Here is a 19254-nt window from a genome sequence, read left to right as displayed (position 1 = left end):
AAGCGAAAATGTCCCAGAATGTACCACAGGACTATAGCCAACATGAAATGCAAAGGACATATGTACAAACCATGACCGTATGTATGGCACCGATATGTTAATTGCAAAATGATACATTGGCAACGTTACACAGCAATAGTCATGTACCGCGAAAATACGCATGTGCTACCCCGGCACCGATCGTGGCTACGTATCGGCCCGTAAACACCGCTGTGTGTTCTACGAGTGTCAAACAAGCAATCGCCACCCGAATAGGTGGCAACCGGTAGCATACAGGCCGTCCCAAGTACAGGACCACAATGACTGTAAATATCCGGGACAAAATGCCAAGGGATAGTCGGCACGTACGAACAACCGCAGATATACTACCGATGTGACGGAGGAATACATGCAGGAAGGACACATGCAGGCGATACCGACACCAGACGACATCAACAAAACCTACACTCCCAGAACAACAGACAGGTAACTTGCAGCTCCCCAGGCAGGGATGGAGCACACACACAAGCATACCGTGTATGTAGAAATGCAAGGCCCACAACCCATACCCGTCACCCACAACCGCCGATATACCCCATCGCACATATCAAAGGGATACAAGCCGCAATAGCAGCAAAAACATACAGGCAGTCAATGACAGCGGCATAACCGCAACATCTCGCGTGGGAAACACTATCAGCAGCGGATGCATACCTGCATCCGTTGTTTAAAGGAATACAAGAGCTATGTTACACATCTGAATGCAAAACGCCATCGACAGACGCCGCCAGGACAGGGACATCCACATGTCGAACATAATACCATACCCAACACACACAATCCACGGCTAACACCACTGCGAAATGTACCTGACGCCACACATAACGGCTGCAGTTACACATAACATAACACAATACAGACCATCTCCATGAAGGTAGTGCAAATAACCAACGCCCAGGCGAGGAATGAACCATGCCCTAGTTACGAAGCGTACTATACGAATGGAGTAGATGCACAGGTGATATGCGCATAAGTACACACCGAGGAACAGCTATTGGTGTGATGAACCCACATGTCGCAGGTGACGACGGATATAAGGAAGACTCCTAGGATATTCAAACTGTATGCTCATACCGAACCACTAATAAAAAACGGATCGAGTAAGAGATAACGCTATAGCGAGACTCGCAACGGAAAACGGAAGCAAACACAGGAAAGGTATGTAGAACCCACGAGATGTACTGGTGTGTAACGCATGATGTGTATGACGAAGCTGCACTGTATGTGAATGGTGTTTGTAAGTAAGGATACCTGTCCATAAAGCAGAGAGTGGTGAAAGGTGGTTATGTAGTGCTATCCCGCTGAGCATACCAACGACTGTGGACACCGTGTGCACAGCAGTGGGACATCATGTACACAGCTGGGATAACCCAAGGGCTGCCACAGGGGGGCAAAAAACAGAACAATGCCACCACCCACACCGATGCTGGCAGTGGATGTCCAACAAGGAAGTGCCACAGCAGGGGATAGGACATGTATGTATACTGTCACAGCACACATGTGTATGGGCATATACCGTCGATGTCATACGTAATGTGCGCACGACGTGCACGTATGCCTCGCAGTAGGGGTTACTATGTCAAGTATGTGTAATGTAAAGCTGTCATGGTGGATATGACAGACATCATACACAGTATCACAGGCATAGCATGCATAATGGAGGTATGGCCTAGTGTTATGTACACTAACAGGACATGTATGGCCTGTACATATGGGACAGAGTAGTAGCAGAATAGCCACCCGAAATGGAAGGAACACCAAGTAACCATGTCCAAACGATGTGTAGCAGGTGCAATGTGTGCAACAATGAAGTCCGGCAGGTCCATGTGTAAACACATGTGTAGTGTACACAGTAGTGTCACCTCCCCATGGTAGTGTCCACTGAACAGCAGAGGTGGATGTCAACTGCATGTCTGCACAGTACTGCTGCTGTGGTGGTACCATGACTATGTGTCACCCTATCAGTAAGGGAGCTATCACATGACCAGTGCCACAGTGTGTCCCTGTGGGATGTGCACAGGACCTACGTTCCACAGCATGGTGTGTCGTGTCTGCGGAAGTAACACAGAAGCCCAGGCCATGCAATGTGGCATGTGTGCACATATGCAGGAGTGCTTCATTCACCCCGCCCACTGCAATTGCCATGTATGAGTACTACATGCATCACTAATGCGGAGGACATGGCCCATGTCAGAGTAGATGACACCCCTGTGTAAGTGGTATGCAGATGAGTACAGATGTGTTCCCCATCTGTCATCCGCATATGTAAACTGTCTGAGCCTGGTATACATCACGGCATGATAATGCCGTGCCATGTAAAGTCGTAGCCATTGTGGAAGGTACACCACGAATGTGTTATTGTAACCCAGCCCATGTGTAGATGTATGTATGGCACAGGTTCAAAGGCTACCTATGTACCAGCAACACACACAGTACAGATATGTGTGGCCCTGCAGATGTGTACCCATGCCACAGTGGAATATGGCAACCACAGCACCATGTGGGGCATGTGTGTGTACAGCAACCATGTACAATGTGATATGCATGTATGGGGACCGTATCCATGTGATACCCAGTGGATGACTGTTGCTATGCAAAGGTGATGTGTATGCACCATGTGTGATGTATCCTGACGCAATGACATCCACACGATGTATCTGCCACACCGACACCTGTACGATTGTTATCAGTATGAGCTGGTGGAGCTACAATGGTGCCAGGTATGTAGATGTGGGATATCTAGGCATGGACAGTACTCTGTGACAGCATGTTGTGTATGTAAGCAAATAGTGAACATGAGGGGCCACATGACTGAGGACTGTGTAATGCCACATGTACCTGACATGTAGTAGGTAGCATGATATGCTTGCACCACTGTGTGTCCTGTCCAGGATTCATATAGCCTAACATCCTGAGACACAGGGTATGATGTGATGGTGGATGTGTACATTGCCAATACCAGAATGTGGAATGGTGCTGAAGGGCAATGTGGGGACAATGTCTGATCTGTTACCCTCCGTACCACACCAACCACCCATGCAATGGTATGACAGGTGGCCAGCATGTCTATGTGGCGTGCTGTGGCACACAGAGGCCCAACAAGGGTGACAGTAAAGGCATGGAGGTCATCAATGAGTGTGTGAAGCACGGATGTGAGGACGTGCCCCAGTGCCATACTGAATGGTCCAGTCATGGGTGTACGAATGCAGTCCCACACGTGCAATGCAGTACCACCCATGTGTAGTGTGATAGATGCGGTAGTGTGGTGGTCAAGGTACACAACGTCCAAGAACAGGCTAGCAGTTAATTCAGTGGGCTGCTGCGGAGACACATACCAAACAGGTTGGCGGGACATAACAGCTAGGGAGATCGGAAGGTGACATTGGGACAGTGTCTTAGGACATAACGTGTGAATGGCAGTACCATGTATGTGTCCACAGGGACACTGCAATGTCCATGTATGGATTGCAACCCTGTAGTGAGTGAGAGTGTGTATTGTTGGTAGGTACACCATTGGCTGGCATGTTGCCAACAACATCTCAGTCGGCAATGCCTGGGTGAGTGTTGTACGCTACATCAAATGTGGATGTAGCCAAACAACACAGACATACCACCACACTGCCTGAGGGCCCACACTGCAATGTGCGGCAGTCATGTGTAGGTAGCTAGCCTTGGAGCATGTGATGGACCACGAGGACCTACCATGACTGTCAAGTGATGCACCCCACACATGTGAATATACCCACCATGCAACAGCCTGCACATTTGCCCATACAGCAGATGTGCATGGAACATGACTACCACCGTGGCGTCTGTGAAAAGGCCAGTGCCGCCATGTCTCTGTGTGGAATAGCATGGTCCCTACCATTGCGTACATGTTGCGGAAGTGCACTGTGATATGTGTCAGCATAGTCACGTACACTGTCCATCTGCCGGGGTGCCATGCCATTAACCACCCCCATCAGCAGACGTCAGTAGTACCGGCTGTAGAGCACATGTACCATGTATGCTGTGATGGGTGTGTGTCCAGGGTGTGACTAGCAGGGCCGTGAAGCATATATGTTCATCTACCAGACGGGGGATATCCCTAGGTTGAACACAGCAGACACATGGAGGTATGATGCATGCCGAGGGTAGTGTAGGTATGGTATGTGTTGTGTAATGTGTCACCCAGCTATGTGTAGTGCATGGCCAAGCATGTGTGGGTACATGGGAGTCCATACTAGGGAAGTGTGGGTTGCTGTCAGCACATGGCAGTAGCAGCTGTCCAAGGTGCAATGTACAGTATGACAACACAGCCAGCATGTAACCTGTGGTGTACAGTGTACTCTTTGTTGCATGTTACAATGTGTCTAGTGGTTACAAACATGGGTATTCGAACATGGAGTACCTATGATGCATTGTGTTCAGAAAATATACAGTATGTGTGTAAAACATTGTGTGATGTGGGATCCCCTCACCTGTGTGTGTTGCAGTCCAGATATGTGCCTGGGAGGTATGATCTGTGTACAATCTGGACTGGCAGGTGTGCAGTGCAGAGCATGGAGGCAGGTCCCAGGCACCGCAGATAAATGTCAGGAGTGCACTAGTGTGCGTGCCGTGCTTGTGTGCAGCACAGTAGAGGATGCAAGCATTGTCACACATTACTGCATGCTGTGCCTGCCTGTTACAGCCCTGCTGGAGACAGACATGTGACACCACCGCAGAGGCAGCATAGCATGTGAAGATGTACATGTGGGCTCCACACCCTAGGCAGATGTCCGCAGGTCATGTGTGCCACAGTAGTGTGGTCGACCACGACTGTCATACTGGACAGATACCACATGCCTGTATAAGTACAGTATGAGCATAGTCAACAGTCGCAGTGACAGAGTAGGCCAATGTACAGTATCCCCGTGTGCAGACCACTGCCTACTGTACACCTGGCTAGACACACACCCGGAGGGTGAATATACCTTTGAGCCATCACATGTCCCAGTCCACGTAGCCTGTACAATGCCATCACAGGGTGGTCACAATAACGTGTGGTAAGACAGACACGTTGTACCAGGTGATGTGTCACGTGTGCATATGTTGAGTTGCACAGCCGTTCACACGTCCGCAACATATCGGTGCATGATGTATAGTGTAACATGATGTGTGGAACTGCACTGTGACCCACAACAGGGTCATCTGAGACAGGTGTGTTGTGAATGGTGTAACCCATGGTCACACGGGATACACACTGGTGCTGTTGGCAGCCATGCTGGTGGCCACCAGTGGTGCCTGCAGTGGTCATACAGACATACTGCACACAGTGTTCTGGCAGGAATGTCCATTGTTGTGGATGATGTGTTGCTACGTGAAGGTAGGTGTGTGTTGTGAATGTTACACATCCAGATGTGAACATCTGGTGCAGTCATGGTCGTCGACAGCATCACACACATCCACAGCGGTCAGAACCCTGTCCCGAGAATGGGTGTCAGCCACCCTCGTACTGTGTGACGTATGTGCAGATGGCAGAACACCTCCCACTGGCTGGATAACCGTGTCAGCTAGGATGGCTACGTGATGGCTGGAATACGCCGTGATAATGTACAATGCTGGTATCCCAATGAAGTACCTGGAATCACACACAGTACGCCATGGCTGCCATGTAAACCATGCACAACAATGACTGTGTGAAAGACACAAACAATGCGTAGACATGTTGAACATGCACACATGAGAACACCCAATGAGGTATGTTGCACATATCGATGTACAACTGTCATCTATGGCCATAGCATGGATGCAGACGCACATGCCCCACAGGCAGTACCTCGCGATGTAGGTAGGGGGGCATTGCACGTGTACATGTGACAGTTGCTGTACCGCCACATGTCCTGCATAGCCGTCATGTAGGGGTAGCAGTGGCATGTGACTGTTGGACATGCCTGTACATTTGACCATGTCCCACAGGACATGTGTTACGTGTGTACAACATGTGTTGTGCCGTCATCAAGCTGTGAAGTGTACGGCTGCCAGTGTACCTGTGTGACATGTTCTGCGATGGGTGCAAAGGCACGCAGTACTACATTGCATGCCCACATGCCCCACACAGGTGCATAGCCTGAACATACAATACAAAGAGGGTGTTGGATGATAGCAACCCACAGGAGGAGATGTGTACGGGTGGCAACCCACTACCACCTGTCCAGGTACGGTGTGCATGTCTATGACACATTAGCACCCGAGAAGCTAGCGGTACAGCAGTACAGGGTTGCATGCATATATGTTCACCAATACCCCTGTGTATCCCACCACTGGCCCATGGACAGACAGACACCAACACAATGTGCAGATTTGATATGTGCACAGCACATCACCGATGGCTACTGTAGAACTGGCTTACTGTGTAGACATGTGCACAGTAGGTCTGCGCCAGCCACACTCAAACACGTTATGTGCCGAACCACACCAATAGTCCAGCCCATGCCACAGACAGATGTGCACGCATCTGTGTATGTATGTCTGGGAATGTCTCCGGCATAGCAGTATAGCTGTGTCAGTGTTGCGAAAAACATATTGAATGGGTGGTATGTGTGAGGGGTGCGTCATACGTGTATGGTCAGATCGACGATACCATCAGTGCCCCTGCTATGTGAACATCCCTGTCCCCATACATGGATACCTATGCTGTGCCCAACACCACGTTCCCCGTGGGAGGGATGGTGCTGTGCGGTGCACCAGCAGACATGGGGGTGGCAGCAGGCACTGGATGTAGACATATGTGGTACCCATGTCAGTCCAGGCAACCATCCATGTGCACGGGATAGCAGTGTGTGGGCACATACAGCACTGTGTTGAACAATATCGCAGCACATAGCACCTGTCAGGGTTAATGTGTATGCATGGATGTGCGATACCTGCATGCACCAGACACACCCCCACCAAGCAGCGTGCAGCCTACCTTGCATAAGGCCAGTGTCCACACCATGATGATAGACATGTGTAATGTCCATATACACATAGCAATAACATATGGAATGGACAGCCACCATGCCAATATCAGTACCCCCCAGGTGGGTCACATCACAGTGCCATGTATGTGACATACCCTGCCATACCATGCAGACCTGCCCAGCAAGGCTGCACGTGCTATCACAGTCCTACATGGTGCGATGGACAAAAGGCACTTTCACTATCAACCGTCCACAGCAGTAATGTGGCAGTGATTCACCCTGTGGTGTTACACAGGCTGTGTGTTGCTGTGGACAACGTGCGTGTGCACATGCTATGCATGACCTTTCCTGCTAATGTCACATGGTTACACATTGTCCCATGTGTATCACATGTGCAACACAGGTGAGCCGTGGCAGGTTGCCCAACACCCGTACAGTGCTGTGTGGATGTACATGGCACAACGCATGCATGTACAGGTGTCCATGTGTATGTGTGCAGTGCCACCGCTGACGTTCACAATGGCCGCGTACGGGATGTCTAGTGACATATACACAGCATCCAGGTGAACAGTAGAACTGTTGTCACATGGGGACCTGTGCCAACTGATATGGACACAGGTGCAGGCAGGTACACATGTCCACAGCAGGCTAACATCAACATGGTGCGTGTACAGTGTGATGAGGTGACACACAGATATGATATGACACCCACTGCTCAATGGTGTTGCGGCAACACATCGGCTGTGTCACTGCCATGATGCATCGCAGAGGTTACTGTGCAGATGTTGAACATGTCATAGCAATGTATGTCCAGCAGTATGCCAGTACAGCAGTGTAAATGTGACCTGTCAACATCATTATGTCTTACAGATAATGCCACGTTCCCGGCTCCCTGCCTTCAGCCGACAGGAGGATGAAGTGATTATACCGTTGCTCCAGGACAACTACGACATACTGTTCAGCCATGTGCCACTACAGGCACAGCAGCGTGATGACGTGTGGCAGGATTTGCGCAGGAGGGTGAACAACGTTGACGGCCACAACCGCACATACCAGCAGATCCGCAGACACTGCACAGACCTAATTCGGCACGCGAAACAGCGTGCCGTCGCAATCGCCAGACAACAAGGTGGGACAGGTAGTGGGCCACCAACCCAGCCCCCACTCACACACACGGAGGAGCTCCCGGCCAGTCTGGGGACACCCAGGGAACAACATGCAGAAACCCTCGCTGCCATCGTGGAGGTGGGTGTCTCCCAACCAACGAGCCTGGAGCTGCCTGGTAAGTCAGTCTTGCATGTTTGTATGATAACTGATGTAGGTGTGGGTGTCATAGTACACCACATAATGTAGCGACACATGCCAGGTATATGGCCACACAAGCTGCATACTACAGTATGCTACGTTGTGTTTGCAGACATGTGCATAGCACATGCTAACACACAGGTGCATGATGTGACATGCACAGTGCTTACCGTGGCGATAGTAATGGATAATGTGTATACTGTTGTGTCGCCCCTATACAGGTACCTCTGGCATGTCGCACAGACATGGGTCTGTCGCAGGTGAGACTGTTGCTAGTAATAGGCATGATACGGTGCATAGATATTCCCCATGTGTCCAGGTATGACATGCACACCTGGGTCTGTCCCAGTCACGGTATACAGGTTGCACCACCCGACACACACGCCACCCATGTACAGTAGATACAACCGTTAGTATAGACCGGCATGACACCACATAACCCATCGGTGTGATATGTGAAGGCAGCTATGCATACAATGGTGGAGGTGTTCCACAATGGCTGCATGTGTAGTATGCATCGGTATGCCTTTGCGGTATGCACACAGTACCACATAGTGAGCTGTGATCTGGCCAGCACACAGGTGTTACCACTGTGACCTATGCCCCTGCATTGGGTGCACACGTTGTGACATGGCACATGACATGTCCCATGCACGTCGTGGTCTGTCTGCAACATTTTCACACCATGACATGACCTACTCACGACATAGCAGACATCCACAATGTCTGCATAGCCTTCGGGAATGTGACACCTCAGACTAGTAAGGGTGTATGTCACATGGGCCACCACAGGGATGTGTACACGATCCCCATCACACACAATTGTCCATGAACCAGACAAACATGGCCATGGGTGATACCTACAGGCATGTTGCCACACAGTACATCCGCAGTGGGTAGTCACCGTTGCAGCCTGTCCACACATAGTGCGGTCATCGCTGTAGTGGACCCCCTGGACATCCGATGTGGTACACCAGACAAATGGAATGCCTGTCTGCAGCCATTAGAGGTGCCACCAATGTCTACCATATACGTGCTGTGGAACAGCATGACTGAGTTGCAGACATGGCAATGCAATGCGTCCAGGTTAAGCATCGCACAGAAACACACCTGTGTCCTGCTGCCATGCAGTGGCACAGTGCCCGTACTGCCCACTGTACAGCTATGTACACAGCTCACAACAACCACACCTGCACAGACATCCTTGTTACACATGCATTCTATCTGTACACTGTACACATAACACTGCACTGTGACATCCGTTATGATGTGGTGCATGTGGTGGGACACCAATGTCACATGTCCACATGATACCGCACATGTTTGCGGTTTACATGACATAGTGACGCCAGACATGTGTACTGTTAACCCGCCCGTTGCCACACGGTGTATCACGGTGATGCATGCTAACTACCATGAATGTGTGTACTGCAAGCCTACTAAAAGACACCTGCTTGATGTAGTGTGCACTCCAGGGCAGTATGCATACTACCACTATTAATGTCTGGGCTGCATTCACTGGGCTGTGGTGTGGGAATGCTGCATGCCACCTGCAATATCACATGCATGATGTGTCTGCATGTGTGTGTGTCTGCGTGTGTATGTCAGCGTGTGTGTGTCCGCATGTGTGTGTGTGTGTGTGTGTGTGTGTGTCTGTGTGTGTGTCTGCGTGTGTGTGTGTGTGTGTGTCTGCGTGTGTGTCTGCGTGTGTGTAATGTAACTTACGGTATGTCTTTGTATTCACAGGTGCTGTAGGTGCGTTCCCCTCCTGCGGTCCATCTGATGCTAGTGTCCCCACAGATACTAGCGGTGATGACCATGTGCATGAGGCACAGGCAGGGTCGTCACGGGCAGAAGCTGTGCCATTGGAGAACATCCCACCTATGTCCCCTTCATCCCCGCACATGGTTCAGATGCCGACACATACCACATCACCGTTGCCCATAGAGGAAGGACAGTCAACGTCTGTTGGCACCGAGCAGGAATGTGTGGTGGCTGCAGAAGGTGCAGGTACACACCATGTTGCCAGTGTAATGATTGGTGAAGTGCCACACAGGCATGTGGCTGGTGCTGCTCGTAGGAGGAGAACTGCTAGACATGCACCTGCCGTACAGGGTGCAGCAGCTGGTATCACCAGACGCATGTTTCAGACTGTAATGGCGGCACAGGCACGTGCCGAACGGCAGAACCAAGAAGGGCAGAGGCTGCAGAGGGTCGCAATCTGTTCCGTAAATGAGAACATCCAGTCATTGGCGAATGCTCAACAGCAGCTTGCCAATGTTCTGGATAGGAGATTAGGTGAGATGGTTGGTATCCTCGACCGAGGCATGGCAATCCGCGAGCGTGAGCTGTCCATGCTGGAACACCTGGTAGGGGTGAGGCGTAGGACACGTGGCCGTAGGCCAGCAACACCACCTAGTGCAGGTCGACGTGTGCGTGCCACCTCTCATGCCCACTCACACAGTGCTGGTAGCAGCAGCAGTGATGCTGGTGCTACACCAACCACACCAGGACACAGCAGGCCACGTGGACGTGGCCCTGGATGGTCCCAGCGTGGACACGGTTCCAGCGGACATGTGTCATCGGAGAGTGGCCACTCTATACCTCCACCCGGTAGTGCCCGTGCGACTCCAGGCAGGCACGGGTCACGTAATACAGGCGGACACAGTGAGCTGTACAACCTGCACTGTACAGTCTGGGGCTGCCAAGTATACCCCATGTAGGCATCACAGATGACTGAACTCTGTACACACATACCCACACACAGCAGACACAACTGTAGGGCTCCACCACATCCACATGCATTCTGCACAGTCATGCCCAGTAAATGCACAGGCCCTTACACACACACATGATGTCATCCATTGGTACAGCCTATGCCCCTGGCACACATATCACCCTGGGCATATGATGAAGCCTCTGCTGCAGCACCGTGATCTACACCATCGGTGCACGGTTATGCAAACATATTCTGATGCACAGGGTGGACAAGATAGTGAGAGGTGTATGTGATACCTGTGTCCGCATAGTACGCGATGTGTATGTTGCGGTGGTTGTGTATGACAGGTGACAGGTGCGTATGTGACGTGGGTCATGCACTGAAATCATGCAGCAGACATACCATGTAGTGCAGGTGCAGCATTCATTGTTTTGTGTACATGGTATGCGTGGCGGTTACATGTGTAGCACCATGTTGGTTCATTTAACCCGTATGCCAATTATGGTGTACTTGCATGTGCCTACTGGGAGCACTGTTATCAGTCCCCCACGTGTAGCTGTGGGGTACCCACAGGCACATCTGGCAATATCAGCATACCACAGGTACCTGCAACCTGCATGGACCCCTACATAGGTACATTGGTGCACATGTACATACCAGGCTATGTGCCCTATGGCATGTGTAATCCTAGCCAGAGGCTGCAGAGGGTCGCAATCTGTTCCGTAAATGAGAACATCCAGTCATTGGCGAATGCTCAACAGCAGCTTGCCAATGTTCTGGATAGGAGATTAGGTGAGATGGTTGGTATCCTCGACCGAGGCATGGCAATCCGCGAGCGTGAGCTGTCCATGCTGGAACACCTGGTAGGGGTGAGGCGTAGGACACGTGGCCGTAGGCCAGCAACACCACCTAGTGCAGGTCGACGTGTGCGTGCCACCTCTCATGCCCACTCACACAGTGCTGGTAGCAGCAGCAGTGATGCTGGTGCTACACCAACCACACCAGGACACAGCAGGCCACGTGGACGTGGCCCTGGATGGTCCCAGCGTGGACACGGTTCCAGCGGACATGTGTCATCGGAGAGTGGCCACTCTATACCTCCACCCGGTAGTGCCCGTGCGACTCCAGGCAGGCACGGGTCACGTGGCCACAGGCGGACACAGTGAGCTGTACAACCTGCACTGTACAGTCTGGGGCTGCCAAGTATACCCCATGTAGGCATCACAGATGACTGAACTCTGTACACACATACCCACACACAGCAGACACAACTGTAGGGCTCCACCACATCCACATGCATTCTGCACAGTCATGCCCAGTAAATGCACAGGCCCTTACACACACACACATGATGTCATCCATTGGTACAGCCTATGCCCCTGGCACACATATCACCCTGGGCATATGATGAAGCCTCTGCTGCAGCACCGTGATCTACACCATCGGTGCACGGTTATGCAAACATATTCTGATGCACAGGGTGGACAAGATAGTGAGAGGTGTATGTGATACCTGTGTCCGCATAGTACGCGATGTGTATGTTGCGGTGGTTGTGTATGACAGGTGACAGGTGCGTATGTGACGTGGGTCATGCACTGAAATCATGCAGCAGACATACCATGTAGTGCAGGTGCAGCATTCATTGTTTTGTGTACATGGTATGCGTGGCGGTTACATGTGTAGCACCATGTTGGTTCATTTAACCCGTATGCCAATTATGGTGTACTTGCATGTGCCTACTGGGAGCACTGTTATCAGTCCCCCACGTGTAGCTGTGGGGTACCCACAGGCACATCTGGCAATATCAGCATACCACAGGTACCTGCAACCTGCATGGACCCCTACATAGGTACATTGGTGCACATGTACATACCAGGCTATGTGCCCTATGGCATGTGTAATCCTAGCCAGAGTGTGTGTGGCTGCTAACACCCCTTAGGATGAGGATACCACATCCATCGGTCTGCTGTCCCTCTGACCAGCAGTGACACAGAGATGATGCCTGGCGCATACCTATGATCACACATCCACACGTCATGATTACTCTTGGACAAAGTCAGTCAGGGCCTCTGCTTCACATGGGCTGGCAATCCTCTCCATGTTGTAGGGGGTCTCTGGGCGTTGACCCTGTTCCCCCAGCACATCCTATTCATGTTCGTGTTGAGGTTTCTGACAGTCGCTTCTGTGCCCGTGTTTGCCTAGAGCCTAGGAGGTGGAACATGTCCATGTCACCCAGGTCGGACATGGCCGTGTATGTCAGGCACAGATCACCACAGAGCAGACGTGCTGGGAAGGTATACAGCCAGAGTCCCCTTGGTCAGGCAGCGTGTGACACATGTCTCAGCACCTTTATCCCTGTGTTGTGGAACGTTTGTGGTCCTTCCGAGTGCTGCAGGTGTCAGGTTAGGTACAGGCCAGATGTGGCATTGTACGCAATCATTGGTCTGATGTGTGAAGTGTACAGGGGTACAATGAACTCCCCTGATGTGGATGTGATTCCTTCCTGACCAGGTGGCCACAGTGGAATGTCTTCCCAACCACATTGGCATTGTGTGTGTTGACAGAGGTTACCGACAGGTGTGGTACCCATGTCCCTGAACACGTCCACCATGTTGAATGGATTACCACCTACATGTTACGTTGGGGCGAACATGTCCTTCCCACTGGGTAGGTCTGCACCTTCCCTGGCATGTAGCAGCAGGCCATGGCTCTGGCACCAGTTATCCATGTCTATGAGGCCCCAGGTGGATGTCCGTGTCAGATGGGGTGTTGGGTATGGTGGCCGGTGTGCAGTCATCTGCATACCTTGTCTGCCAGAATCCCCTATGTTTGCATGCACATTGGAAGGTTGAATGCCGAACAGGAGGGGGCCCAGGACTGAGCCCTGTGGGCCTCCACTCGAGACCAGCTTGGAGTCTGACATGGCACCAGGAACACAAACCCTGTGTGGTGTGACCTCCATCCAGTTGGAAACCATCGTGTGACATATGTCCCCACATGTACGCTGGCGAGCCTTTCCATGAGTCCCACGTGGAGTGTGGTTTGAACGCTCCCGCCAGGTCATGGTAGTCTGTGCAAAAAGACGTACCCCCCTCAATGGCCTTATTGACCCCTCCAGACAGGCCGAGCAGGTTTGGGAGGCAGGATCTGCCCTTGACTAAGTCGATGTGGGTATGTTCCGGTATTGGCTGTACACCACTGTCTGTATTCATGGGCCCCAGTATGGACCTCCCCGCAGCTTTGCAGACAAGGCTTGTCAAGCTGATAGGGCAGGAATGTCTACAGTCCATAAGAGCACTACCTTGGCGTAGTGGGACCACAGCTGCCGTATGCCATCCAGCGGGGACCTAGCCCGTAGTAAGGCTAAGATGACACAGCGGCCTTATGTGTGGGGCGAGGGCCTCAATGAGGTTGGGTAGCACACAGCCAGGGACACCATCTGGGCCCATTGGTGCTGTGTTCACCGCTTAACAGATATCAGATCACTCCTGGGCATACGAGATGTTTGGGAGGCTAGACTCTGGTGGGATGGATACGTCCCCTCTTGGGGTGGATGTATGCATGGAACATGTCCGCTGGTTTGTTGACAATGTCTGTGGGTTCAGTGACCATTGTACCATTCTGGAGTAATTCCGGGCATGACTGTGCGCTCCCACCCATGTCCCTACCACAGCTAAGGAAGGCCCTATGGTTGTCTCATGTGCCCTCTGCAGTACCACTCCCACAAGCGGCCTTGGATGATTGTATGTGTGACCGTATGTTAACGCCGGTATTAATGAGTGATGCCTTCTCTGGTACTGATATTGCTCTGTCATGTATTGGCTCCAACTGTTGTTGTACAGTTTGTCAATGGCTGGGGTCCACTAGACCATGTGCCTGCTTTCGGTGGACAAGGTCCTGATGTTATCATGATCGCTTGGTGCAGACATCCCTGGTGGTGCTCAGAGAAGGCATTTGTAAGGGTTTCAGCAGTGTGGCCTGTGTTTACCACTGGCATGGAGGCCTTGTAGGGTACCACACCGGTCGTATGACGTGTGTGGTTTGCTGTGGAGAGGTCGTCACTTAGGTCTCCCATGCCGGTGTTGGGTGCAGGATGTGGATTACCAGTGGATCCACTATACGGTCTGACATCACCATTGAGGGATGTACATCCTGTGTGGAGCATATCCTCCCCATGTGTGATGATCAGAACTGGTATATGTCCCCCCCCTAGTGGGTATGGTGCATGGGTGTTCCACAGCAGTCAGGTGTATGAACACCTGGGACCTGTGGCGTAGGATGTTGTGTCTTGGGTAATGTTCTCGGTCTATGTATGGGTGGTTGATGTCACCCAATACGGCGGTGTTGTGAGAGCATGCACACTCACCAGTGTCCTCAGGACGGCTGTGCAGGTATCCTGGGTTTGGGAGGGTGGTCTGTAGCATGCAACAAACTGTAGGGCAGTCCTAACCATGGTTAATTGCACCTGGATATTCCCCGCTGCTACGTGCATCTCTGCCAACATGGAGGTGTGTGTATCCGTCATAGAAATGGGGACTCCACCTCCTTCTGTGTTATGTCTGGGTTATGGTCCTGAATGCGTGATATAGGGTATGACCCTACAGTGCTGGGGTGCTCTCAGCAGCCCTGACCAATGTTTCAGTCACTGCACTGACATCGATGTCCTCCATACTGAGGAGGGCATTTGAGGGTGTGCAGCTTGGCTGTAGACCACTGGCAGTGAGCTGCATTATCCTGTGTGTTCTCCAGGCTTGTAGTGTGGGGTGGTAGGTGTATCATTCCAGCCGTGCCTGCGGTGAGCACTGTGGGGGTGGCAGGTGCCTTTGCCAAACCCTTGTAGAGCAGGGGCGACAGCTGCCAGCCATACCATGTGAAGGGGCGTGGCGTGCCAAGCATGTCATCCCAGGTAAATGGAATCCAGATCCCCTCAGACTGACACCGGTAACCAGGACATTATCAAGGGTGACCACACTGAGCCAGTGTAGTGGCATCATACTTGATGAGGGTGGGATACTGCCCAGGGTCAGGGACATGCCGGCCTGGGCTACACAATCCGAGTGGCCCTCTATGTGTCCTGTAATGTATCCCAGGGTGGTATGCCACCAGATGTAGACACCAGCATGGGCAATGACCGCGTCATACCTGCACATGCTGCGGAGTGACCTGAGTGCGTGTGTTATGTGGTGTATTCCAGCCCGCAGGCAGCCTACTGTGATCATTCCCTTGTTCAGTATGGTGGGTGGGACGTCGGTGTGTCTGGCAGTGGCGTCACCCATTACAGGTGTGTCTGGCAGTGTGTGCGTCGCCTTTGGGTCTCTGCCGGGTTAGTACACTGACGTTGAGAACTATGTGTTGCATGTCCTATGTCTTGTGGAGGCAGTAGCTTGTGTGTCTGCTTCAGAGGGCTTGTTAGGTTCGCGACATGTCCTACAGTGCCCCAGGTATGTCGTAGTGTGTTCATGTGTTTGATTAGCATTTGCGATAGTCACATGTGACACTGGGTATGTGGTGTGCATTGTGTCCTTCCCCTCCCGCGTGGTCTTGCCGGTCATGGTTGGAGAGAGCACAGCCCCCTGTCTGGCTATATAGTTGCGTCTGTCACATGTATTATGGTCATTGGGGGAGGTGCGGCTTGTCCGTGTCCATGAGGCACCTGTAGCAGTGGCCAGGATGCCCAGATTCACCATCTGAACAGGAGAGGTCGCTAGCAATTGACCCGTCGACATGCCAGAGGATGTGAATGCATCTGCTGTGTAGCCGGGTCAGAAGGCACCTATAGGGAATTGGGCACACAAGGGGATTCTAGGACAGTGTAGTACTCCATTTAGTACACATGTACTTTATCTATGTGGGAATACTATGGGAGCAGGTGCAATGCTTTTGTGATGTAGAGAACAGACAGTCGGGATTGCAAGAAGAGAGGTCATACACATAGACCTGCGGAGCACGGAGCCGGATACAGTGTAACGTTGCTTACACGGTACATGACGCACATGTCCACACATATACTGCACCTGACGCCTGTGGTCGGTGCCACAGGCTATGGTGGACAGAGACATCACATACATGGCATGGCACAGTACAGGTATGGTGACATTCTGCAGGTGTCATACGCAGTGTGCTGGCTACTGACCGAAGGTGTCACATGTCAGCTGTGGTGCACAGTGTTCGACAGTTGGATGCTGTACTGGTATAGGAATATACCCGCATACGCAGGGCGTACACCTCTATGGCACACACACCATTGTGTGCAGATGGGGACACCTGTCTGTGTGGTCAGCACCCTCACAAGACAATGTAGCGATGCGCCATGTCACAGGGGGTGGTCTTGCACAGGTGGCCAGTAAGGCTCACAGGTGTGGGAATGACAGGGCTGTACAATGCAGCACCACTACGGGATGGTCACCCTGTGTGGTCATTGTCCGGGCACAACACGATATCTGCATACACCCTCTCAACAAGCAGCAGACATACACACATGTCGACACACTGACATGGTGGTGGCCACACATGTCTACACGGAGGGATGACGTGTTGCATGTACCACACCATCCACATCGATGCACCCCACACTGAGGTAAGTACAGAGCTCTACCATGATGTACAGTGATGTGTGCCACGTGGCACATAGTTCCCCCGATCTGTGGCATACATGGGCACACATTCCTGCACACATGTTGGTGCTAGGAATGCCACGCCCGCTACATGTGTTTGTGCAGGCGTGCAGCGGTATGTGGTGCATCCTGCCTACTACCACTGTATCTGGCAGCTGTGCCAATATCTGCACTTGGGTGGTGGTAGGGGTTAGAGTGGCAATGTGACATATGGTCGAACCCGCATGGCCGATGGGTATGCATCATGGCAGCGCTGTCATGTAAAAGCGACATAGCGGACTGTATGCACATGTCAGGGTAGGATGGTGTGTGACACACCTGTGACCAGCACCTGCACACATGCATGTGGACAGGTGTTTAAACAATTGGTGTACACACAGACTGCCATGCGTGCTGTTACTATGCCACCAAATGACGGCCCCCATGATGGGTATGCATGTGGGAGGGGGTTGCAACTGTCTTACAGACACCAGACACCGCCCCTGCATGGCTGCACCATGCACAGTACACGTGTCACATGTATCCCCTGTTGCCATGTGTGTATGCATTGCTACGTTGTGACATGTGTGTCAACATGCATGGAACATGGACTGTGGTTTGGTATCACAGCTGTCACAGGCAAACTGTACAAGGGTATGTGTCCCTGTGAACACCGCCACACCCTGTAGGGGGTGCATACCACAAACATGTGTCCGCCTTCCCTTCATGTGTGTATTACCGCGTACGCCTGTGTCATGCATGTGGTCCATCACAGGCCTCGTATGTGTCCTGCGTGCAGTCCATGCACACAGCCTGGAAACCACATATGTGACATATCCGGACATTGTTTCACTGTGGTACAGCTGCAGTCATGTGTCATACCTGTGTCAGGCCCGTGGCATGTGTGGATCACGCCTGTCCGTGTATACCGGTATGGGTGGACTACATCACACCTGTGGGATCATTGATAGTACATGTGTACTCTGCACGACGGACGTACACCACCACATAGTCTTCTGGACATATGTCACATGCAGTTTCTGGACCGTGAGGCATACTGCTGCACCGATAACAAGGTGCTGGCATAGCAGCTACAGTGTTCACTTCGGTGTACATGTTCAGACTGCACCCATGGCGCCTGTGCTGTCATCTGTGTGTGTATCGTGTGACTGCATGTGTGTCCACCCTGCGCATGTGTACGGGTTTGCCTGTCCATGACTTGCGGTGTGTGCACTCCGTCTGCATGCCGGACGGCGCGTAGCACATACGTGTGTGAGCATGGCTGGGTCGCTGTTGTGTGGCTGGACACACACGACGGTCCACAGTCTGCCTCCCATGCCGTCGCCCCATGTGTATGCATGTCTGCTCTGTGCTGATTCTAAGTGTCTGAGCATGCCCAGTAAGCAGCTGTGTAGATGGACACACAGTACAGTGCACACCGTGCCCAACTGCATTGATACCCCGGGTGCATGCCTGTTTCCCCTTCGCAACTGCCACGTCTGTGGCATGGCCGGGTTGCTGTTGTGTGGCTGGACACACACGACGGTCCACAGTCTGCCACCCATGCCATTGCACCATATGTATGCATGTCTGCTCTGTGCCGAGTCTAAGTGTCTGAGCATGCCCAGTAAGCAGCTGTGTAGATGGACACACAGTACAGTGCACACCGCGCCCA

This window comes from Protopterus annectens, chromosome 1.part0 (assembly GCF_019279795.1).
Source record: "Protopterus annectens isolate FY-2018-M chromosome 1.part0, PAN1.0, whole genome shotgun sequence".
NCBI classification, from domain to species: domain Eukaryota; kingdom Metazoa; phylum Chordata; order Ceratodontiformes; family Protopteridae; genus Protopterus; species Protopterus annectens.
Note: the sequence above shows the minus strand (reverse complement) of the source record.